This window comes from Amblyomma mixtum, chromosome 3 (assembly GCF_055824585.1).
Source record: "Amblyomma mixtum isolate Tamu chromosome 3, ASM5582458v1, whole genome shotgun sequence".
In the NCBI taxonomy this organism is placed as follows: domain Eukaryota; kingdom Metazoa; phylum Arthropoda; class Arachnida; order Ixodida; family Ixodidae; genus Amblyomma; species Amblyomma mixtum.
In genome coordinates, this window is record NC_143014.1 from 207929521 (window position 1) to 207954351 (window position 24831).

The 24831-nt window shown below is 45.2% G+C and overlaps 1 protein-coding gene, 1 long non-coding RNA gene and 1 pseudogene across 6 annotated transcripts in view; 2 read left to right on the forward strand and 1 right to left on the reverse strand.

The window, feature by feature from the left end:
- The window catches only part of LOC149353463 (uncharacterized), a 184211-nt pseudogene that overhangs the window by 131075 nt on the left and 28305 nt on the right, over positions 1 to 24831 (forward strand).
- LOC149353465 (uncharacterized) overlaps positions 1 to 24831 on the reverse strand; it is a 196194-nt gene that overhangs the window by 117009 nt on the left and 54354 nt on the right. The window lies entirely within an intron of this gene.
- LOC149353468 (uncharacterized) lies at positions 14198 to 24801 on the forward strand. 3 transcript variants are annotated; one of them, XR_016290989.1, is made up of 3 exons: positions 14198 to 14569; positions 20735 to 20812; positions 22550 to 24801. It is a non-coding gene; the product is annotated as an uncharacterized LOC149353468 (long non-coding RNA). The 3 variants fall into 3 exon arrangements; XR_016290987.1 differs by having other exon boundaries at positions 22772 to 24801; XR_016290988.1 differs by lacking the exons at positions 20735 to 20812; positions 22550 to 24801 and adding an exon at positions 16822 to 18832.

Genomic DNA, 24831 nt, shown 5'->3' on the forward strand with positions numbered 1-24831 from the left:
AAGGAAATGCCAGGTGTTGAAAATCCGCTGCAGCGAGGAGAGGCTCATGGCGCAAGGTGTGGAAACGCTGGAATCGCTGAAAGCGTGCTAGAGTCAAGAAAATAGTATTTGGGACGAAAGGGACAATAGGACCATCAAGGGCAGACTGTAGCTATGCGTCAGATGTTGTCGTCTTCATCATCTTTCATCCGTTCGTTCTGCGCCGCGAATGTTTGCCAAGGCCGCTGAAGAACGGCCGAAAGCTATGGCTCTTCAAACAGCGAAAGGGACGTTGCGAATGCAGCGAGAGCCGTTGAGCTAGCTGACCAGTACGAAAAAGAGCAGACATGAAAGCGACGGCATTTAAAGCGTCTGTAGCGACCCTCGCGACCTGTGCCGGCCACGTGGAGTAGAAGAGGAAGAGGTGCCAGGATTATAAAGAGGATGAAGAAGAAGAAGAATGTGCAGTGGTTTATTTTATTCCTGCTATATCTTATTTGTTTATTTATTGAAAAAATTTTACACTTCATATATATTTTCTCACTTCAATCATTCTTATATTCTCCTTTGTTTTTGTTTTTTCCCCGCGCATATACCTCCTTGGCATTCACCACCGTACCTTGGCCAATCCCCCCGCGTGGGTATGTGCCATTTTCAGGTGGAGAAGAAGAAGAAGGTGAGGTCGACGGAACGGAGTGGCGGCACCCGCGAATGTTAATGGCGCATTCCAGCGTTCTGTGTAGCGCGTGCTGGTGCCACTTCTTCTTCCTCGGCACGTTATCGATGCTGGTCACGCGGGCCCCTGCATACCGAAAGTGGTGAACCAAGTCGAACGCATTGTGCAGCCAAAAATAGTGGCTGATCACGGAAGCTCCTCAAAACTCGAGTGACAGCTACCGCAATCTTTGAGCTATCTTAGGATGCGTTATGCATTTCTCTAATTCGAATCCAAAATGGCGGCGATGTTGACGTCAAAACCAACGCGGCTTTACACGGCTACGGAAATCTTGCCTAGCTTAGCAGCCAGCTGTGCGACCCTGCTTTCTGCCTCACAGCGGGCTGCTAAGCTGGGCAAGATGCCCGTAGCCGTGTAAAGCCGCGATGGTTTTGACGTGGCCTACACTGATGCCGCTGTAGGCACGCTAGGAGACACCGTCTCCGTAGCCGCCGGATACGCGTATTCGCCAACTGCAGCCTGTACAGCCACAAGGCTTGAAACCACGGTGAATTGATCACGGTGACTGAAGATTGTCACAACAGCTTACCTAAAAGGGATAATAAATCCTCTTAAACGGCGTTATATGCCTCTAAGCATCACGATTTGCGACCTAAAAAGGAAAAAATGGAAAAAAATGAAATTAAAAAAACAATAAAATTACAGTATAGAGAGCGGAGTCGAACGGCCGACCTTCCATACGCAACACGTGCCTCTAATCCACTGCGCCATAGCGCCGATGTGAAGCCGACGTTCTGAATGAATATGCTGCTACCTGCCGGTGGGCGGCGCTGTCATCGCTGGCTGTACCGGCTGCATTTGGCGAACACACCTGAACAGCCAGAGAACAAACTCCGCAGAACTGCGCATGCGCGCCCAGAGAGTAGGTGGAAAGGAGGACGGTTGGCGGATGTGACGCCGGAGGGTTTTTCGGTTTTCTGTTTTTGCGGCATGTAACTCTCAAACCCAGACGCCTAAAATTATGCCGAGGCCGAGGATGGCGCGCGTTTCAGAGAACGGGCGAACTCGTGTACGCTCCAGCGCCTCGTTGCGCTATCTGCGCTTTCGTTTCTCTCTTATGAATCGGCCCGCTGCTGTTTTGGTAGATGCGAGCTCGGTGAATTTTGCTCTCAGTTCATGGTTTAAGCAGTCCTACCTTCAACCTTTTCCAGACTGAGGTGAGTGCTGTCAAAATAATTCATTGTGCACGCGCGATGCTGTTTCATACTTGCCCGCCAACCAGATAAAAAGTGTTCGTCGTCGCTCTGTCACCGCCTTGTGGCTTGTTGAAAGAGCTGCTGCACGACTGCGCAAGTATGTGACGGTCTCGATTATTAATGCAGCGTCTTCTGACGTAAATTTCGCGACATCGTGCGGGTGAAGGCGCGCGAGGTGACCGCGGAGTGGCGTCGATGAGGTCGTTTTTTCGCGCTTGAAAGGACTGTTGCATGTTTGCTACTGTGCACCTATCGATAGTCGGTTGCCTCTAACGAAGGTTTGTCTTTATCAAGATTCATCTCCTTCGCTCATGGCCTCTGTACAATTTGGCCGCAGCTGTTATTTCTGTGTGTGCCAGCGTAAACGCGCTGGACTGTGGGATTTTACTGCCTTCCTCGCAGTTTCAGCAGATGGGGTACGTGACTTGCGCTATGAAAGCGTCGTGATTCCCGACAGGTAGGTGGCGTTTACCTGTGCAGACCAGTTGTATGTTTTCCTTCCTTTTTCACGCGGTGCTGCAATGCAGGAGATCAGCTTCTTTGTGATACTTCCGAAGAGCGAAAGAAGGGGTTGCTGGCCAGCGGAGAGCCTAAGTTTAAATATGAGCTGGCTCAGTGTGAAAAAAATAACTGGCGTACCTGGGAGTGCCACGAACCTTCTGTACAGCATGAGACTGCAGCAATGCATTCATTGTGCTTATCCGCTCAGGCCCGTCACTGCCAAGTAACTCATGTGTAAGGCGACGGATGCCGCAAGGAATACGTGACTTCATTAGCCTTCAGCTAGCACTAGGTCGATGCCCGTGGAAATATTTATCGTTTTACAACCGAAATAACTGCATTGGTATAATTCTTTGCGTTTGTTTAAACATTTGGGATGCCTGTCCCTACCATAGTTTCCCAACACTTGTTCTGTGTGCTCCAATGCATTCGAGGAAGCTATGGGAAAGATTTCCAGAAAAAAATTAATGCATTCATAAGTAACAGGCAGTGCGTGCCTTTAAGCCGCTGCCAAGGGCACTGAGAGGGTATTCAGACAAACCAAAGATGACGCTGAGCCAGCATGTCTTTTGGAGGAGAGCTAGCGGCCGCTGTGTGGACTTCACGTGGCTGTCAAGGGACAAGGCAGCAGCTGCTATAACCACTTTCCAGCGCAGTTCATCCATGCAAGCAGCATGTGCAGCACTTACTGTATCAGTGAATCCACTACACTGTTTCGTTTGTTGTAATTAATTGTTTTGGAAATGCACATCTAGTGCATTTACGAAACAATTAATTCGTGTGTGTATCAACCAGCAGCTACCAATGTCGTTACTTTGTTTTTCTGCTGCAGCAGGAGCCCTCACTTGCTTTACTCAATTCTGGAAGTGAGTTTGTTGAATTCATCTGTGCAAACTGGCCGTGTTTGTAGCATTACTCTGATCTGCAGCTTCTGCAGCGTGCGCCTTTGTTTATTTGCAGATCCTTCCACCAGCTGGATTCTACCTTGACCTCATTACCACAGTGAGCTGAGATTGGTATGGCGTAATGCATACTTTCGCTGTTTCCACAGGTTCAGAGCATGCTCCTGGTCAAGTTTTAAAAAGTTTGAATTTTTGAAAGCATGCCCGCAATGTATTTATACTTTTATTGTGGAGTGTGTATTTTGGCACCTCTGCATTTTACGGTACGGTGTTGTTTGGAAAGTTGTTCGGAGCACTTTCGGCTACGTGATTTGCAGAGAGAGAAGTTGGGGAAACACAGATGCACCTATGTAATTTGCCTACGGAATGAAAGCAGCAGATTTAGATCTGTACAAGTCTGTACTAGATTCATAAGCAGACAGTGTGCCATATAGAACAAGCTATACACAGCCTCTTGTACATATATAACAGCTATTGTTCTGTGGGAGCACCCTTTATGTGAAGCTGCTGTGGTGGCTCAGTGATTATTTTGCTCTGCTGCTGACCTGAAAGATGCGGGTTTCCTAATGCCTAAAATTCCTAAAAAAAAAAGTCTTGTGTGGAAGCACTGTGCGATGTCAGTGCACATTAAAGAACCCCAGTTGGTCGAAATTTCCGGAGCCCTTCACTATGGCGTCCCTCACAGCCTGAGTTGCTTTAGGACGTTAAACCCTCATAAACCATAAACCTTCATGTGCGGTGGTGTCCAAAACATAGCTTTGTTGAAGGTAACTTGGCATGTAATAGGCCACAGCTTCTTGCAATCACTTGAGAGCCTCTGTTGCAACTTGTATGAGGCAACATCGCCCCAGATCTGTCGCCGTGTATAGCAGTTGCTTGGGTATACTAGAATTCAAGACAACCCCTCGTCTGGTTGCCTTTGAGTCAGGTGCCCAAGTGGTTCAAAGTTGAAACTCTTAATGGACTACAGACACCTATTTTTAGTTGCATGTTTTCTTCTTGCAAATGACGCATTGGACAGTGAACTTATGAATCACCACTTGCTTTTGCCTGCAACTGCTAAATAATTTATAACTGAATTTCTTATTTCATGTTGTTCTTGTTTCAGTTTTATCAACCGAACAATGGCAGTGACATGTAGTTGGCCTTTAGGTTGCGTCAGCAGGAAGAAACTTCACTATACATGCTTTTACGTAGGTTTGATTCACTACAACATTTAAACCAGCCTGCTTCTAGAAATGGAATGGCAACAGAGACGTATCAGCAGTTGTATTGCCGTTTTTATCGTGTCTCATGTGACCTAGATACCAACTACACATCACAGCCATCGTTCAGTTGATGAAACCGAAACAACATCAAGAAGAAATATAATTCTAAATTATTTACCGGTCATAGGCAAATATCGCACGGTGGTACATGTATATTAATGTCTAATGCATCATTTGAAAGAAAACATGAAGCAAAAATTTGGTGTCTGTAGTATTTTAGGCACCCTGTGAAATACTCTTGTGGAAGTGCTACAGAGAGGAAAGGAAAGCCCACTGCATTGACAGCATTTTTGCTGTTTTCCTTCATGCGTTTTATCACCTGAAGAGTATTTCTGTAGGTAATGTGCAAACACAAAGAATTGAAACTTCTGTTTCTTCAAGTGAGGACTAAATTTATCTTAATATCTAATATTTTGTTATTGTATTATTAGTGCACGATTTATATTGATGATTCTTCTTCCAAAACTTCAGGGCCTTATTTAGCTCTCTTAGGCTGTTGTGCCATTCTTTAAATCTCTAGAGCTGGTTAACTGCTTCATGTTTTTGTGCTTTCTGTTGTAGTATTTCTGCTCTGTTAGCAAGAAAGATTAATCTCCAGCAAAGTGCGCCCTCCCAAACAGAGTAGTGACATGCTCGGTTTATTAATACCCCTCCGTCTATTCGTTATACTCCTGTGTACATGTAGGTCTTTGAGGAACTGAAGTTTTTGTGCATAGGTGAGTATATATAGTTTGGAATTGAGATTTGAACTTACAGTTGTAAACCACAATTCTCAATTTCGCAGTACATGCACCATGACATGGTGCATGTACTCGTGTGGGAAAAAGTAACACACCTGTCCCCTTTGTTTCAAACTGCATTTGATTTCCACTCTTTGGAGTGTAACTTTATTAAATCAAGCTCTGAATACAGAATGACAGCAGCAGCTTTGTTAGCCGGGCCACCATCAATGCAGACAACAGTACCGTCGATACACCCAGCTCTGTATGGCATTTGCGAGTGCACCATAAGCACAGTTAGAGTAGTTCTAGGCAGTGGTGGCGGCAACGAAGGCAGCACACTACTGGAGAGATCAGTTGCCAGTGCTAATCAGTGGCAGTCGTGGAAGTAAGCCAGAATCTTGAGCTTCTCTCAGCAGCAGTCCTAGTGGGCAGGTCGGTGCAGGCGTAAGTCATGAGCAGGAACAGGGCAGTCTGAAGTCCATAGTCACCACTCATGGGGAATGCTGGGAGAGAAGAAGGTATCTGGGTTCACAGACATACTTTGGTGAGGAGTAGCTCAGCTGCAAAAGAGCAATGTCATTAGAGGGCAGGGACTGCGGAACTTTTTTGGGGGGTTGGGGGGCAGGACTTGGAGTTTGTTCAGTTATTTGTTTATTTATTCCATGTTTTACTAAAATGATTATTGAATTTTATTTACTTTTTGTTTTTACTCTTATATTTTACTGCTCAAAAATATATTTGTTATTGCATGTAAAACTTAAATTGAAATCGGCAGCTTTATAACCTTTTCCAACCTAGCGACCACTACACTGGACATCAGAAAAAAAAGCAATGAAAAAAATCAAACAAAGCTAAATCAAAACCAAAACCATTTCGATGGCTTCTGGAAGAGACGAGGAATATCTCCATCATGATAGTTCCTCTCTTGGCCGCATCTTTTTAGGAGGGCAGCTTCCACGAGCAGACCGCCACGCGCGACGTGCTCAAGCAAACAATTTCTTTTAAAGTTTCCTCTTCATCCAATTCAAATATATAAATTCTCGCAAGTGAATCAAATTTCATTTGAAACAATGTGGTTAAAAGTTTGCCCTAGTTGTGAGTAGTTTTTTCGCAATGTGATAATATTTTTATCTCCAATGTACTGGTCACTACGATTTAATTGTTCGTATTGTTCTAATCCATGCGCAAGCAGGTTACATTTGATTTTCAATAATGTTTGGTGCCAAAATTAAATAACTCCCACTATTGTTCGAGAAACACCCTGATGTGGATTTGTCGTCCAAGTAATATGCTTCTGAGCACCATTCGGTTGTTTTATTTGTAGGAAAGACTCTCCCTAATGAGGAAATTCAGGAAATTTTGTTTGGAGACTACTCAAACCTTGATGTCAATTCGTACTCAGGCGGCAAAGCGGAAAAATTCCAACCACAGTCTGTGCTTCATAGTGAAGAAAGTAGCTACAATTCTTAAAGTGCAGATGAAAATGTGCTACTCCTAGGGCAACAAATAAATCCCAGTGTTCAGTATACTGGACATGGTTCTCCCTTGAAAACCGCTGTACTTACTGCCCTCGTAATTTGTTTACAAGCTTTTTAATAGCTTCTTAACGAGATAAAACCACCACAAATTTTTGTGCTCGCCACGAAAATTCGGGATGAAAAGGGATAAAGCTGTAGATGCAAGGAGTGATCAACTGCATTCAGAAAGTTTGCGCATAGTCTGTGTGAGTTCTGCAGATCACATTCATGAACAGGGGTCAGTACAACTAGTACCATAGCGATGTGATTGGTTGAGGATACTCAGATGAAATGCTTTATGGCTGCCTATAAAGCAACTAGCTGAGCCGCGCTGTGCTTTACATTAATAATGTCCTAAATCTGAATGTCAGAAATCTCATCTGGGTGCATATATTAAGTTAGTCCTTAAGGTGTATTACAGTATATTTAAGAAAGTGATGAATACATGCATGATACAGTAAAATACAGTGAACATTCCAGTAACTTGCATAAACATTTCTTTCATAACAGCTATATATGAAAATCAAACATTATTTGGCTGTTAGCACTCCCCTTCCCCCCCTTATATGAATGTGCCAGTCATGCCAAAATTAAATTTATTCATTCATTTACTTGGCCGTCATGTTCAACAATGGGAAATGGGCACTTGCTGCTGGAGGAGTAAGGTAGAAATTGAAAGCTCCACCTTAAGGTACGACGCGATGAGTTGAACGTAGTGGGTTCTTTCCCATAAATGCAGAACATCATTCTCTACTTCACACTCATAGATCCCCGGAAGTTTTCATACGACTCCTGGCGCAGTGGTGCAGTGGTTAAGCGATGCACCACTGCTCTGCGATGGCAGGTGCTGTCACCGGTGGGACTTGAGCGACAAAGGTTGCTCTTCCTGAGCGACCAATCATTAATTTAACTGCCACCCGCCACGGTCACCAGAAAATCCGGTGTTAGCTTCGGCATTGTGAGCGAAAAACCGCGTGCATGGCTCGGGCAGGTGGTGCCCATAGAGCAACCTAGGAGGCAGGTGGGCCATCTTGGTCACGTGACCTTGAGGCGTCATCACAACCTGCCCAGCGGATAGTGAGCAAACTGCCCACCACGGCATGTGGCAGTTAAATTAATGATTGGTCGCTCGGGAAGAGCAACATGGGGCTCACCACTGGGAGTACCTGTCATCGCAGGGCGCAGTGGTTCATCGCTTAACTGCTGCACCACTGCTCCAGGAGGGGCATGAGGAGTCCCAGGAGACCAATAACGCTATCGTGTCATACCCTTAGGGCCGAGATTAAGTGTCCCTTCCAATTTTTCTTATTATAGGTCGTGGTCTAAATCTGCAATTCCTTCCGTTTCGGTTGCTATAATTTTTTATCAACTGCATAAAAACCTGCATACTTTAATTGTGGCGGTCAGTGCAATTGCTTCATCCACTACGCATTTCACTGTGCTAAGCAAAAACTTATTCAAGTTGTCGGGAAGCATGGGTAACCACAAGGGGAAAGTTGCACTTCTACTGCCAGGGCAGCTGTGGTGGTTCTTTTGTGTGCTTGCAGGTCCAGATCAACTTCTTCAAGCCCTTGTGCTGCACTGACAGCATCCAAGCAAGTTGTATTCCTTCGGTCAAGGAGGATGTTGTTTTCTGAAAATGTTCTGCGAGGACTACAGCAATGCATCGATTGCTCCAATGATGACATACTGCGTGCAGCATGAGAAACCAAATGACAATAGAAAGAGCACATACACATACCAGCACTGCCTCACAAGTTCAGGCTGCAGATATTATTTTGTCACAGCTACAAGACAGTGCTGGCACGCATATGTGTTTGTTCTATTGCTGTCTAATTTCTCACACTGTGCACAGTTTTATGTGCTGCCTCCAACTAGCCCAGCTTGCATTGCAACCTACATTCACGGCTGATAGGAGACTGTGCATGCAAGCTGCTGTTTACAGAAGTGGTATACAGGGTGCTCCGTATTTATCAGTCGGGGTTGTAAAAAAATTCTCCTGCGCAAACTACTTACCTGTCTGGACTTGAGCACTGGCCATAACGTAGCTTATTATAGTCTGCGTTTTTCAATAATTGGTTTAAACATCAGAACTTGCTTGAATTGTCCGGAAACGGCGAAAAACTACACTTGTCTGCACGGAGAATTTTCGTCTAGGTAAGCGGAGCAGCATATTTGACAGGCTGTGGCAACTGGGGTACTGCGAGACCTACCCCAGCTCCGAGCAGGGATATTGTTTGCCTCGCAGTTCACCAGATGGCAAAGCCTCTCAAACCGGCTATCCCGCTCGCCTCCATGAAAATTCCGCGCGCAGACGAGTCCAGTCCTTCACCGATTCTTGGCAGTCCAGGCAAGTTCCGGCGTTAAAGTATTTATCGGAAAACACAGATATCATAAGCTACCCTGTGGTCTGTGCTTTAGCAGAAATAGACCAGTGGTTTGCGCAAGATAATTTTTTTACAACCCTGACTGATAAATATGGAGCACCCTGTACATGGTGCCTGTACCATGCAGTGAATGCACTGGCAAAAAGTACTGCAAAAAGCGATCTACATTACGATGGTCATTTTTCTTTCCACGATTTCATTCCAGAGTGAAACAGTTATATTTTACTTCTGTTTTCGGAAAAAAAGGACACACAAACACGGACAAAAAAAAAAAACTCGCGCAGTGGCTCAGTGGTTATGGTGCTTGGTACCTAACCCGAAAGACGTGGGTTCAATCCTAGCTGTGGCAGTTCCATTTCAATGGAGGCGAGATGCTGGAGTCCTGTGTACTGTGCGATGTGTCAGTGCATGTTAAAAGACCCCGGGTGGTTAAACCCACAGCCCTTCCTCCACTATGGCATCCCTCATAGCCCGAGTCGCTTTGGAACGTTAACCCAATAAACCAGACCAAACCTGTTCTTGCAAAATGTGCTTCTAGTTCATCACTCTGATGCTTTCTGCTCTCATTTGGAACATAACACTGCACAGTGCTGTGACCGACAAGAAAAATGACCTGTAGTTGATCTACCGCTCTTGGCTTCCACTTACCAAATCCTGGCAAATCCTGCGGCTGATAGCAAGGGCCTTGACGAGTCAGAGAGTGCTGCTTCACGCATGCCTTTTCCGTGCCCCACTATTCGGCAGATCATGCGGGTGACATTGAGACCTGAGGTGCGGAGTGTCTACAGGGTGTGGGTGGGTTTTCCATCATGTTGAACCCAGAGGCCAAGGACCCGGATAAGCGGGGCATTTCTCAATGAGATGGTCATGGCTTCGGAGGCAGATAGAGCCAGGTGACTTGTAGCGGGGTCCGTGTGTTTGAATCACTTCAGTTTTTTTCCAGGGCTTGTTGCATGCCACTGCTGGTGAAGAAATCCTCAACGGTTAGGATGGCTTTTTGAAGAGCCTCTTTCTTGGCTGCGAGGAAGCCCCGTGTAGACCTTGAGGAAATACTGTCTGCATACGTGGTGTAGCTGAGGTCCTGTTGAGCTGCTAGTTGGTGGGCCAAGGGGGCCGTAGCGATATTAAAAAGGCGTGGGGAGAGGACAGCTCCTTGCAAGGTGCCCTTATTATGAGTGTCGAAGGGTTGGGATCGCATAGTGCCTATGCCGATTGTGGCGGTGCGGTTGGAGAGGAAGGCGGTGATGTACTGATAGATGCGGGTGCTGTAGTCGATATGATTGAGGTTGTTCAGGATGGCTGTGTGGGTGATGTTGTCAAATGCCCCCTTGAAGTTCGCCTCCAGATGGCATGCCCGTGAGTACGTCGTTTTTAGCAGGAGGAAGGCGTCTTGGGTGAAAAGTTCAGGGTGGAAACCGATCATGTACAGGGGAAAGAGGTTTTTAGCATCAGTACGGTTTCGGAGATGGGTATGAACGATCTGTTCATAGATCTTGCCCAGGCAAGACATGAATGGGGCAGAGTGCCTTAACTGAAGGAGGTTTGTTGAACTTGGGAATAAGGATGACCTCCACATGTTTCCACTCTGGGGGGAGCTTTGGCTGGTGCATGGCACAGGGATAATGGCAGATCATTGGGAGAGCCCTTTATCCTGCACAGGCATGATGAATCGAAAACGCAGTTTCAAATGTATTTGACCACCATTCAGAGTTATCTGTCTGAACAAACATTCAAGGTCCGTGTAGGGAATTCCTTATCTAAGCAGTTTTTCACATCAGAATGGTTTCCCTCAAGGCGGCGTTCTTAGCTGCACGCTTTTCATGGTCAAAATGAATTACTTGAAGAGCATCCTACCGAGATCAATATCCTACACTATTTATGTTGACGATTTGCAAATAAGCTACAAGTCGTGTAATTTGTCCATCTGTGAGCAGCAAATTCAGCTAGGAGTGAACAAAGTATCAAACACACAAGAACACACAAGAACAGATTTAAACTCAACACAGAAAAGACAGTCAGTGTACTCTAAAAAAAAACATGGTGTTAGACCTGAACCCGACATCACACTGAACGGGCAGAGTATTGCTGTCCAAAAAGACCACAAATTTCTTGGCGTCATAGTTGACGAAAAGCTTATGTTCGTCACACACATTGAGCAGTTATGGCTTAAATGTATGAAGGCAGTGAACCTTCTAAAAATCGTGTCACACCAGTCGTGGGGTACAGATGGAGACTGCCTGCTGAGTCTTCTAAATGGCGTAGTTCTATCATGTATAGACTACCGCTGAGTAGCGTACGAGTCAGCTTGAAGAACCACCTTAAAAATGGTCGATGCAGTGTACCACCTGGGTCTGCGGTTGGCTACTGGTGCTTTCCGTACAAGCCCAATTGCTAGTTTGTACAATAAGGTGGACTGATAGCCATTTGAACTAAGGCGAAGTTTACAAGTATAGCATACGCCACCAAGGTATTATCTCATGCCGACCATCCATGCAGCGTGCTTATGCGAAACCCGACCAGTACACTGACTGTTTTCAAAGAGACCGTCTGAAACCCCACCTTCACCTATTAGAGTCGCCACACTTGTCCAAGAAATGAGTATACCAGTCTCTAGTACTGATGACTTCTTCTAGAGACGTGATTGCTCCTTGGGAAGTGCATCCAGTTGTCTGTGACAGAACTTTTTGTGAGGTTGGCAAGCATGGGTCGCCAATTGACATAAAACAGCACTTCATGTCCCTAAAAGCAAAGTATCAGTGCACAGAGTTTTACACTGATGACTCCAAGACATCTTCAGTTTGGCCCTGCCGCGGTGGCTCAGTGGTTACGGCGCTCGGCTGCTGACCCGAGAGACGCGGGTTCGATCCCGGCCGCGGCGGCCAAATTTTGATGGAGGCGAAATTCTAGAGGCCCGTGTACTGTGCGATGTCAGTGCACGTTAAAGAACCCCAGGTGGTCGACATTTCCAGAGACCTTCACTACGGCGTCCCTCATAGCCTGAGTAGCTTTGGGACGTTAAACCCCAATAAAACCAAACCAAACCAAAACCAAACATCTTCAGTTTTCATGTGCAGTTCACAGCTGTAAATTTTCTGAGACAAAAACAATGAATAGACACAAGCATATTTACTGCAGAATGTCATGGTATCCTGCTGGCTGTTAGGTCCATCCTGCAAAAGAAAATCCCTACCTCTGTTATTTACTGTGATTCCTTAAGTGTGGTTATAGCCCTGTCCTCTGGGAAACCCTATAAAAGCCCCATTATGAATTCCCTGCGCGCAAACTTCCATTTTTGCGCACACATTGAACCTTAAAATTACAATATGCTGGGTACCAGGTCACTGTGGCATAGATGGAAATGAGGAAGCTGATAGGCTTGCTGCGTCAGCTGCTGAACTGAGTCTTATCAATGTTAACCAACTTCCATACCAGGACCTCAGGCCACATATTAGAGGACTACACTCCGCAAAGATTGGCAGCAGGACTGGGATGAACAGAGAACAAACTGCACACAATAAAACCAAGGATTGGTAGGTATGCCATGGAAAAACAAAATAGATTCAAAGAAGTTGCTCTCTGCACACTGAGGATAGAACATACATACATCACACACTTGCATCTTTTAAAGGACACCAGCACCGCAGTGCGCAAGATGTGGAGTCTACCATCTCAGTTGTGCACATTTTAATCGTGTGCCCGAGATTCGAAACAGAAAGACTGCAGCACTTCCCAGAGCTATACACATACAAAATACCATTGCACCCTTCTTTATTTTTAGGTGATGACTGCATGCTTTCATTGGGTAGGGTTTTCAGAATTTTAACACATGTAGGATTTCTGCAAGAGATCTCTTACTCCAAGCAACCTCAGCCCCTCCTCATTGCTGATGAGAAGGCTGAGCTTAGCCGTAGCTGCTAGATGCCTCGCTCTTCTTTTCCAAGCAAGGACTGCGGTTGAGGCTACCTGGCTTCGTCTTTTATATGCAACAATTCTTAACACAATTTTTTATTGCGAAAGCCATACTACTTGCACTTTCACGCCTTTGCCGTGCCGCAGCGGTGACCACCACTGACCTCCATTTGACCTTGATTGCATTAGATTGGATCAGATTAGATTGGATTGGATTGGTTTGGATTGTATAACCGATGCATCACCACAAGTCTAACCACAAGCACCACCACCAGCTACACTACCAGCTGTACCATGCCGTAGGTACGGATATTGCTTTCGCAATTACCGGGCTTAACCAAGCTAAGCCACAGCGAATCTTTGGCACTATACACCTCTTTATGCCATTCTAGCTGATTTATACACCCTCCTGACACACTGTGGTCATGAACATACTCACTACTCTTGGGCTCTATACACCCGGTATTGATTTTAACACGTGTAGTACATACTTTAGCCTGAGCCAACCAAAAACCTTGTGTTTGGCGCTCTTTGGCCTTAGATGCCCTTGAGTCAAGAAAACCCAGCATCATCATCAGTTTCCAATGTATTTCAATTTCACTGCCCATCACTGAGTGGGAAGCTTATTTTCCCAATTTATTCCATGTCAAGGTTTCATTATGAACGGAGTGAAAAGACACAAGACTAACAGTCTTTCACTTGGTCTTCATCTTTTTGCGCTTTTTGTCATGAGCTATTTCCACTTGCCTGTTAACTGTCCATTTATCACCAAGTTTTTGACCTGCAGTAACTGGGGAAACTCTTATTTTCTTGGGAATGTTGCAGTTATATTACAACTGAATCAGACCACATCTGTTTCTTTGCCACTTCTGTTCCACTGAGACAATGGATTTTCTACAGCGTAAAAAAAAGTTTAGCATTGCTCAACAGCAGGTGCTTGTGTGCAGACCCGCAACGAGACTCGGTACGCGCACGCTGAAACTAGTGAGTTCAAATGACGCGCCGTTGCGAAGGCTTGAGTGACAGCACTACAGATGGCGACACTGACGAAAACTCACCGAACTATTTTCTTTTTTTTTTTTCAAAAAGCGGTGCACTTAAAAAAAGTTAAAATTTGGTGCTTGTGATTTTGTGCACTGTTAGTCTTTCTCTAATTAAAAGGCGTAGTTTCGCCTGCAACAAAATTTCAGTAATGGCGCTGCGTGCGCTTTTCTCATTGTCCCTCCCCTCTTTTTTTTTGTGTGTGACGTAGTGCTAGGGTCGTGGCGCGTGTATGGAATGTGTTGTAAATGATGTGTGTCGTGTTATTACTGTCCTTTTTGTGCTCTGCTGCACCTGTCGTATGCTTTTGCCAGGTGCTGTAAATGCTAACGAACCATAAAGTGACATACGTTCAGGCAGGCATCCCTGCAGAGTGCCGGCGAACCTTCTCACGCAATGAGCATCATTTCGGTAAGTTCAGCGAGACAACTGGCAGTTCTGCGTAAGGAAAAGGTGGTGTGTGTTAATAATTTCTCGAATGTCAACATACTTGAGTGCCATGGTGGCAAGTACCGCGCCTGCCGTTCGCATATCGTCCACAAATCGGAACGGTTTGCTTCGGGAACGATTTGCTTCGGCACGTTGAACTCCACGAAACTTAGCGGCTAAAAAATATTTTTGTGCCAGCATATGAGCTTGTCTGCGCGAAACGTATGCCAGAAATGTTTTCACTTGAATTGAGCACGAACAGGATGCGCGCGGCTTTCACTGGCAGTTCTAGCTAGACCATCGAAACCATGAAACATCGGGTTTACATTCGCAGCTGACATCGGACGCAACCTTTCGAGCTGATATTGCAAGTGTGCTGCTCGGTGTCTTAATCTTTTATGCATGATCATCGTAAGGTTTTAGCTTGCCGACTAATTGGAAATGTATGTTTGAAATGTGCTGGCCGCTTCTTTTCTTTGTGGAGTGTAATAGTAGTTGTCTAGGAAGGAAACGTTTGCACAAATGGGAAGCTTTGCTTAAGTGGTGCACTGCAGAGCAAGAAAGCGTGATTATTCTTTAGCTGATGGGGTTACATACTCGTTGACCTGATTTCTGTAAGTACAGTGCACTAATGTAGGCATACGTAAAGCTGTCAATTGGTTCCTTCCTCATGTATTCTTTTAAAACAGATTTACTGAGCATAACCGCGCAAAAATGTGTAGTGTCTCATATTTTCCAAGTTTTTAGGGAAAGCACTGAAACAGGCTAACTGAATGAGACGGCGTAGGATCTTCCTCTGTTCCTGCTCAAATCTGAAGGCAACAGATTTCATCTCATTTTGTCAGCTTGATTTCTGCTTAACTCACTTGAATATTGTGGATAGCCATTTGGCTTCCCAGTGCGCATCCCTCTGCCTGTTAGGATAGCCGTTTTTGTAGACCAGAACATGGAGGAAGCCTGTTCGTCCATCTTATCCGCTGATAGCTACCTGCCCCGTGGAAGTGGTGTGTGGTCAGCCATCGTGGGGTCTGTGATGCCATGTACGAGTCATCTCATGTTGTTGCTTTTATGCAGCCCACCTTTGTGCACTTCGGTGCAATGCTCTTTCATGCTTCTCAGAAAGGGCAGTATTTATTCTGTTCTGGCATCATTTATGGAGTTCACGCTTGCACTTTTGCATTGTTCGGTTGATCGACATCTGAAAGCTGTAAACGACCTTGAGGATTTACCCAGTGCATTCAGCTCTGGCTGCAGTATGTGCATGCAGTCAGTAAAAGTGCCATTATTTTTGTGTATACAAAATAAAGTTCTACCTTTTGCATGTTTATTTTTATTATCCAGAAAATATTAGTTGCTGCTAAGAAAGGCTGCAGCTTTTGAATGCCTTTTTGCTGTTTTATGTGCCTGGTTATTACTGTCTAGCACACTAAACTTTGCAGCCTATGTGCAAAATATGAGAACATTTTTACTTTACTTATCACTAGAAAAAACAAGGGAAAAAATGTTTCAGTCCGCCAGAATGTCTAATTCTATACACTGGTGTCATGCGTGTTAGTCCTCTGCTTTTTAATATAAAACCACACTAAAACAAGCAAAGGAGTCACTTTTCAGTCACACTTTGCCACTGATGCTAACTGATAACCAACAATTTCGGAACATTGCTAACAAAACGGATTACTCTGCAGTTAATCTAAAAGCATCAGGTGGCCAGGTAATATCGCATATCCTCGTTATCCACCTTGTAATTTCCTTCTTGTGAACCCCATTGTTATGAACCTGTTGGGGTTGAAAAAATCAAGATATCACCGCCATGCGGTATGGACAACATCAACTCTAAACTTCCAAAAAAATATGAAAGCTTATAGGGCTATAATTCATTTCTAAACTGTTTGAGCAATTTATGGAGTCTGGTTGGGTCCCCAATGATTGGAAGGTGGTTTTAATGCACAAGTCTGAAGACAAGCATTCTTCTATTAACTACCAACCCATTTCATTTATTAACATCCTCTGTAAGACCATGGAACATGGCATCTACTCTCTCCTTGCAAGTTTCCTAGAGTCAAATTCCTTTCTCAGTTACTGCCAGCAAGGGTTTCATGAAACATTTTTATGCAAGACACAGCTTTTTTTGTATTACACACGATGTGCATTTCATCCTGGCCAGGGTTCTATGGCAGACTGCATGTTCCTCGATTTGTACCGTAACTACAAGCGCACCTTCTTCACAAAATCAGATGCCTCCCAACTCGCCAAGCCATATACCCAGGATGAAAAGAACTGCCTCTGGAACTCGCCAAGTCATCATTACCCCTTTCTCCATTCCATCGACCCACAGCTCAAATCAAGACTACCACTTGGGCCTCCGCGTCATCTAGAAACAGTTTATCATTGTGTTTGTCTTAGTGTTGCGTTTACGAACAGTCTACGATACTGCTTCAAGCAAGCAGACAGTCCGTATTGTGACAACTGCAGCTCAGTTGAGACTGTGCTTCATATCCTCTTCGAATGTCCAGCGCACGCCAACGGACGTGCGCGCTACGAACAATGCATGCAGTCCGTCACCTGACAGACAGCAGCAACGTGCAATGATATTCTTATTTGCCTATTTCGACGCTATTGGTGTTTTAGACAAACTCTAAATTGCCAAACACTTGATCACCCTGCTGTCCATGCACAGAACTTGACTTTGGTCTCATCCAAAGAAGCCATCATGCGGTGAGCTACTGCGTTGCAACCCTCTTCAATGACTGCACTGTTTTCTACCATTCTCCTTCCATCTTTACTTCCCTATTCCCTCCCCTACGCAGATTAGCATGTCAGCGAATATTCACGCCGGCTAAAATCTGTTTTTCATTAAATAGCTCTTTCTCTCGATTTCTCGAAAGCCTTTGAAAAAGTTCAAATTCAGTAACCTCGTCTTCCCTCACTAACTAGTATTCTCAATGTGTGACTGCAGATCAACTTATCTCCTGTTCTTCTCCAGTGGGCTCAGGCATTCCCCAGGGTTCTGGGGCCCTTACTTTTTCTCGTTTGTATTAATGACTTGACTAACAATGCTGCCTCTTCTGTCTTTAGGCTCTGAAATTAACAGCGACTCTTACGCTTCTATTCTTCAACCTGATATTAACCGAGTTTTGAAACGAACATGGCACTAGGAACTTAACATTAACAAGTGTGTGCTTCTTAATGTGGCGTTGTAACAGCCACTTTTAAACTTTGCAATACTCCCTTGGAAACTGTCTTTGTACTAATACTTCAGTGTGCATATAACTTCTCACCTCTTAGAAATTGCATTTTGAATTTACTGCTAACAATGCTAACCGTACGTTAGGGTGTCTGTACCTGCATCTAAATTCTACCTTTCCTCTAGCTCAGTAAAATTACTTCACTCGTTCTGTCTAAATTGGAGTATGTACTATAAGTCTGTGGTAGATCACTAGCATCTGAATTTGAATCTGCACAAAACCAACCATTGCGATTCATACTTTCCAGTTATCACCATAGCTCCAGTGTTACCGCTGTGAAGGCTACCTTATGATTGCCGCTGCTCTCATGCCAAAGAAAAATTTCTTGCTTATGTCCTGTTCACAAGATATATGATACCAATCCTCTCCTTAAGAGGTGGCTGCTAACCAGGCCTACATGTTACAGGCTGCATAGATCATCTCCACAAAATAGGTGTTCCTTCATGTCACACTGAACATTTCTTTTATTAATTTGGCCGCCGCGGTGGCTCAGTGGCTATGGTGCTCGGCTGCTGACCCGAAAGACGCGGGTTCGATCCCGGCCGTGGCGGTTGAATTTCTTTGGAGAAGAAATTCGAGGCCCGTGTACTGTGCGATGTCAGTGCACGTTAAAGAACCCCAGGTGGTCGAAATTTCCGGAGCCCTCCACTACGGCGTCTCTCATAGCCTTAGTCGCTTTGGGACGTTAAACCCCATAAACCTAAACCAAATTCATCCCCAGTACCTGTGCGAGTTGGAACGACCTTCCCAACCATGTAGTTGACATTACTAATACTTTTTTAATACTGCCATATCTAGTCTCTCTCTTCAAATTTTTGTGTTTTCTTTGAATTTGTTTTCACTGGCCTATTTCCCACAATAATTGTCTTTCTGCCGCATTTGTTCTTGCCGTTTTCTTTTTCTTTTCTTTCTATACTTTATGGTATTTACTGTACGTTATCCCACTCCCCTCTGTAATGCCTTCAGGCCCTGAGGGTAATTAATAAATAATGGTGGTACACACAGGTTGTTTTTGATACGCATTCTTCAGCGTCATACTTGATCTCCAGTTTCAGGCGAGGTGCAATCTAATTATCGGGCTGTGCGAGTATTTTTACAAATACACGATGTCCTGTATCCACGTTTTGTAGAACTTGGCTCATGGGCAGTGGTTATGCGGTGTCCACTTTCAGCTAATGTATTCTATTTTAGCATGGCCGTGGTATTGCTATGAATTCTGTCACGTGTATTTTTAACAGTGCTGTTAGTGGACAGCCATATCCAGTTTTTTTCATCATGTTGCACGAGTTGTCTGGCGTATGGCTGTTGAAAAATACCGGATGGTTACCGAAGCTTTTGCAATCATTGTGGTCAATTACGCACCTTTTTGGCCTTCTCATGAAGATGTGTGCCTGTCACCAGAAATGTTCTAAATTGTGCTTAAATAAAGTATGCCTGACAATCTCGAGCCTTTCTGTCCTCAAAACTGCTTCAGAATACAGCGATTTTCAAATCTTAGTGGCCAATCATCCCACCAAAGAATCGCCAGTCTGCATGCTAGTCATCGATGTTGGTCTCTCTGCCTCTTCCTGCGTGATGGCACATTTGCCAGGAACACATGTATGTATTGCCAAGTTTAATTTAAGAAACCATATGCTGTATTTTTCTGGAGAAAAAAAAAGCTGCTGTGAAGCTCTCATCTTCACTGTAATCTTTTTTGCTTAATAAACACCAAAAAGGTCAGGAACCAGACGTCCTAATGAACTAAAATTGGTTAGTGCACATTACAGTTACTGGTTTTGAGGCCTAGGCTGCAATGGTAGGTACAGACGAGGTTAACTTGGCTGCCTTACACGATCTTAACCATTCTCGAGATATTTGTCAACACTCTTGAAATGCCTTTTTTCTGCTACTCATGAAAGATGAGGGACAAGGAGAATGCTACACAGTGTACGCCAGACCGGTCACAGACTAGTGCGGTGACATGAGTTGAAGGAGTAGAGGCACCAAATTTTTCGGCATGTGCTTTTGCCCTGGAATAAAGTACGAAACATTAGTAAACATTGATCATCGCGTGGAGTTCATCAGTACTCAATAAATAATTTGTAATTTATTTTTTTTTTTTCCATTGTAGTTTCAGTTGCCATATCACTAGCAAGTACAAGGTCATGTAAGGCATACAGAAGCGACAGTATAACCACTGCTCTGTAGCTTTAATGCATTGAAACACTAGCACTAAACTGCTCCAGAAGCCAGAATGGCAGCACGTGAACAAAGAGCTATTATAGTTCAGACTGTGTATGCCTCGCATGATCGGATGCTTACTTGTGATGCCACAACCATCTTTCAACTGCTGAAACCAAAACTGCATCGAAGAATTAATCCAATAATAAGGTTAGGCAAAAATAAAGTACACCAAATTCAGTTTTCAAAATTTGGTTATAAGTGAAAAAGGATAGTCAGTATTCTTTAATAGACACGTTACACGCACTAGGGCAAAGAAGAAAATTAAGTTAGGAGGGTAGATGTATAGGCCAGTTGGTGAGACATGAAGGAGCTAGACACCGCAGCGGACACGGGACAGAGAAAGACGACGACACAGGGCGGCGGTACTTGCAACTGTGTCGTCTTCTTTCTCTGTCCCGTGTCCACTGCGTGTCTAGCTCCTTCAAGAAAATTAAGATTAAGTAGCGCAGTCATGCGTTCTAAGGTATATTACTCTGCTATTCTGCACACCTCTGCAAACTGGGAGGCTTCAAGCAGTCAAATTGATGGGCTATAGTGCAGAGGGTCATAAAACAGCCAACACCCGGATCCACTAGCTCAATGTTTTCTTCAGCTATTTCCTTGGGGCCCTCTCTCCCGTCTCCTACCTTGTGCCATATGAGTGGGCTTGTTTGAAAACAAACTCTGTAAACTGCAGGAACGGCGGTCTACGAAAAGTCAAGGCCTTGGAAGGTCTTCCTTCCTACAAGGCGCAGTCAACACACAGACGCCTCAGGTTTGTGGCACTTCAGCACCACACCGCGTGATGAGGACCACACGTTCCAGAGACTAACAGTGAAGAAGTGAGCGCGGGCAGAGTCATGCGCTCAGACCTAGCTGCATGGTGGCTCCCATTCAGTTGCTGCTATCGTTTTGAGTGTGTGGTCTGTGCTGTAACTGTACTTAAATGGCTTCGTGGAATGCACAAGGTGCTCGTGGGCATCAGCGTGCTACAGGTAAGGTGGCTTTCTGGTGCCAAAAGGGGAGACTCGACCCTGCTTTTGGTGGAGTGACGTCTCGAGAGAGCAGGCAGGGCCAAGACAGGGTGCTGACGCCAGTCCAAAAGAGAGGAGCCACTGCGCTCTGCACTTGTTAGGCTGGTCAGGCTGATGGAGTTGTGTGAGAAGGGAGCTCTGGCCCAACATTCCTGATTGTTAAATTTGCATGATAGCAACTGCCTTGGTTGATTTGTAGACAGGTTGTAAATAAACTGCTGCATGTTGTTAACTGCCATCACCCACTTAGTGCAGTTGCTTAGTTGAGTGGGCTCCTCCACTGTATGTAGGGACACTCATGCGAAGCCATACACAAGTGCCACGAAAAAGTATGATATTCCGGCTACCTCGATGGTTAAGCAGCAGTTCCGTCGCTGTCAACATGCAGACCACGTGAGACCCAACCTCTCTCTCCATTCAGTGCAGAAACCCAACATCAGCATGACAACCTAGCTTTTGCAAGTCAAATTGCACTTGTATTTTTGACTTACAGTTCCTTCCATTTCTTTTTTATAGGTGATGGCATTTCTAAGTATAGCTGTAAATTTTTTGTGCCATTTTTGTGTTGATTACTAGTAAATCAAATCTCTGGCTGAAAAAAGGTTAAAAGAAATTCTAGGCAACTTTTTACCACTCAAGAGTACCATATTATGTTGCCGAAAAAAATTAATTCTGAAATAAGCGCCAAAAAAAGTCAGCCAAATTTTAGAAAATAAAACCCGAAAAGCCTGACACCTGTATATAAGTTCACTACTGAGCGCAGGTGAATTTCACATTGTGATTTATGTTGGCTAATGTCTTACACATCATTGAAATGCAAAAATACACTATGAAAATTTTGGTGTCCCTAAACCTTGAACAGTTGTCAGCAGTTCCTTGTTTGAAACTGGACAGTGGCACGCACACAGCACCGAAAGTGGCACCCATGTAAAGCTTGTGCAACCAGTGAGGGACACAGACGCTGCTTCGGATCTGTACAATGGCTTGCCTAACTTGTCATTATTGGGACCCACAATCAGTTGTCTGTCATCAACACTTCATGAGATAAGCTGCATGCATGGACAATGACTGCCTACGGACTTAAAAGGACTAACTGAACAAAACACCCTACTAGGTTAAGTAGGAAACAAAATGACCCTGCCTCATATTGGCAGATCCAAGCATTATAATACCCGTGGAGTCAGAATAATTTTTATTTACCACTGAAAATTGCATAAATCAAGCTGAAGCAACATTCCGCAGAGCAAAACTGTGCCATTATTGGTGTATCTGGCTCAGTGGTTTGGCGCTCGGCTACTGAGCCGGGGTTCCCGGGTTCAAACCCGGCCGTGGCAGTCGCACTTTGATGGAGGTGAAACGCAGACGCCCATATGCACGTTAAAGATTCCTAGGTGATCAAATTTATTCCGGAGCCCTCCACTACGGCACCTCTTCCTCTCTTTCTTCTTCCACTCTCACCTTGATCCCTTCCCTTGCAGTGCTGTTCGGGTGCCCACCAAGATACGAGACATTTCCTTTCCTCAAAGACCAAAAATGGTGCAAAACCATGTGACGACATCTCAGTAAAATGTGATATACAGTTGATTTTTTTTAACTTTTGCACAATTTTATTTTGAAAAGCATGAGAGATACATCAATGTGGCCTGTTGAGTTGGATTGTACAGCAAGGCAGACATTATGTGCCTCATATGAATTTATAGCATGCCATCGCGGTTCGGCCACAGAAGACGACGACAGTCCCAGCACACCTGCCAAGCACGCGCAGACTAGATTTTGTGGCTGCTCAACTGGATGCCGGAGGCGCTGTCCCGTTCCCGCCTGGATGAGTGGGTCCTGCCAGATATATTTGTGGAGACCCGACAACGACTTGTGTCTGCGATTCATCTCCACAAATTTGGTGACCCGGACGTGATACATCGATAGGTCGCCCTCGACCCTACGTGCGTCCACCATACCGACAAACTGTCTTTGATGCCCCCATTCTTTGGCCCATCCTGGCATCCGCGCAACACAGCGCCTTGTCACGGCTTGTTATGTCTGGCCTTGCATCAACATCGACGTTCACTGGTGCTCGCGCACATGGCTCAGCTGTCAGCAAAGCAAAGTGCACCGACACACTGCGACTCCGCTTGGCACCTTCCCACCTCCCCGCTTCAGCCACCTGCACGTCGACATTGTCGGTCCCCTTCCTCCCTGCGGGAACCACCGCTACCTGTTAACCTGCACTGACAGGTTCACGAGATGGCCTGAAGCGATGCCCCTTCTGGACATAACCACGGAGTCGATCGAACAGCACTCATCACACTCTGGGTAAGCAGCTACGGTGTCCCTTCCACCATTACAACTGATCGTGGCTGTCAGTGCAACTCCACATTACTTGCCGACCTAACTCGGCTCCCCGGCGTCAATCACATCAAGACGACCTCTTACCACCTAATTTCGAATGGTGTCATTGCGCATTTTCACCGGAAGTTGAAGGCTTCAGTTATGGCATCCGCTTTTCCTTTGCCATGGATCAAGTGCCTACCCCTACTCCTGCTTGGTTCCCGCACCGCACTTCGCAGTGACTCTTCTACCTGTGCAGCAGAGCTAGCGTTTGGCACTACTCTCCGTGTTCCTAGAGAATTCTTCTAGACCTCGCCACCCATGCCTGCTGACATCTGAGATTACGCATACCGTCTACACAGCGCTATGAGCACTGTCGTTCCACCACATCAGTGCCAGTATTCCGTCGTGTCCATGTCCCTCCCAGACCTTCAGCAGTGCACTCACATCTTTGTTCGCCACGACGCTGTACGCCCACCCTTGCGGCCACCATACGATGGTCCGTTCAGGTGCTCCGGTGTGCTTCTAAGCACTTTCTTCAGCTCATCAACGGCCAAGAGGACACAATCTCAGTTGACCGCCTTGAACCTGCTCACCTTGACACCGACGTCATCGCCAACTGTGCAGCTGCATCCTCACCCGACCGTGCCAGTCCTCGTCGCGTACGATTTGCGCCAAGAGTATCCGCTTTTTGCCGTTCACACTTTGCTCATGGCTTCATCGCTAGAGGGGGGGCCCTATAGCGTGCCATCTTGGTCCGGCCGCAGAAGATGGCGACAGCCCCAGCACGCCTGCCAAGCACGCGCAGACTGGATTTCAGGGCTGCTCAACTGGATGCCGGCGGCACGCTGTCCCGTTTCTGCCTGGCTGAGCGAGTCCTGTCAAATAAATTTGTGGAGACCCAACAATGACTTGTGTCTGTGATTCATCTCCACAGACTAATGATGAATTAACTAAAATCAACTAATTTTTTATAGCAAAAGGCAAGGTTATATTGCAAAATTGATGGCAGTCAGCATTGAAGGTAAGCTGCATTTTTTAAATTTTATTAATTACCAGTGTGGTTCAAAATATCGACCACCAAAAGTATGCATTTGAAAGCTAGCCGAGTTTGCATTCCTGCATTGGATATTTATAACAAGCCTTCTCCCACACTTCTTACGTGTCAGAAACAGCAGGTGCAATTGGAGCATTTGATGATGTAGAAGAAGTTGATTTCGGCGATGCCAGGTGCAGTGACTGCATTCTATAATTAGTGTGTGAAAATCAGCTCAACAAGCTTTCAAATGCACGTTTTTAACGATATTTCGAATGATATCGCATATTAAGAAAATTTAAAAACAGGACTCACCTTCGATGTTGAAGGCCAGCAATTTCGCAGTAGAACTTTGCCCCCTACAATGAAAACTCAAATAGTTCATCTAGGTTAACTAAT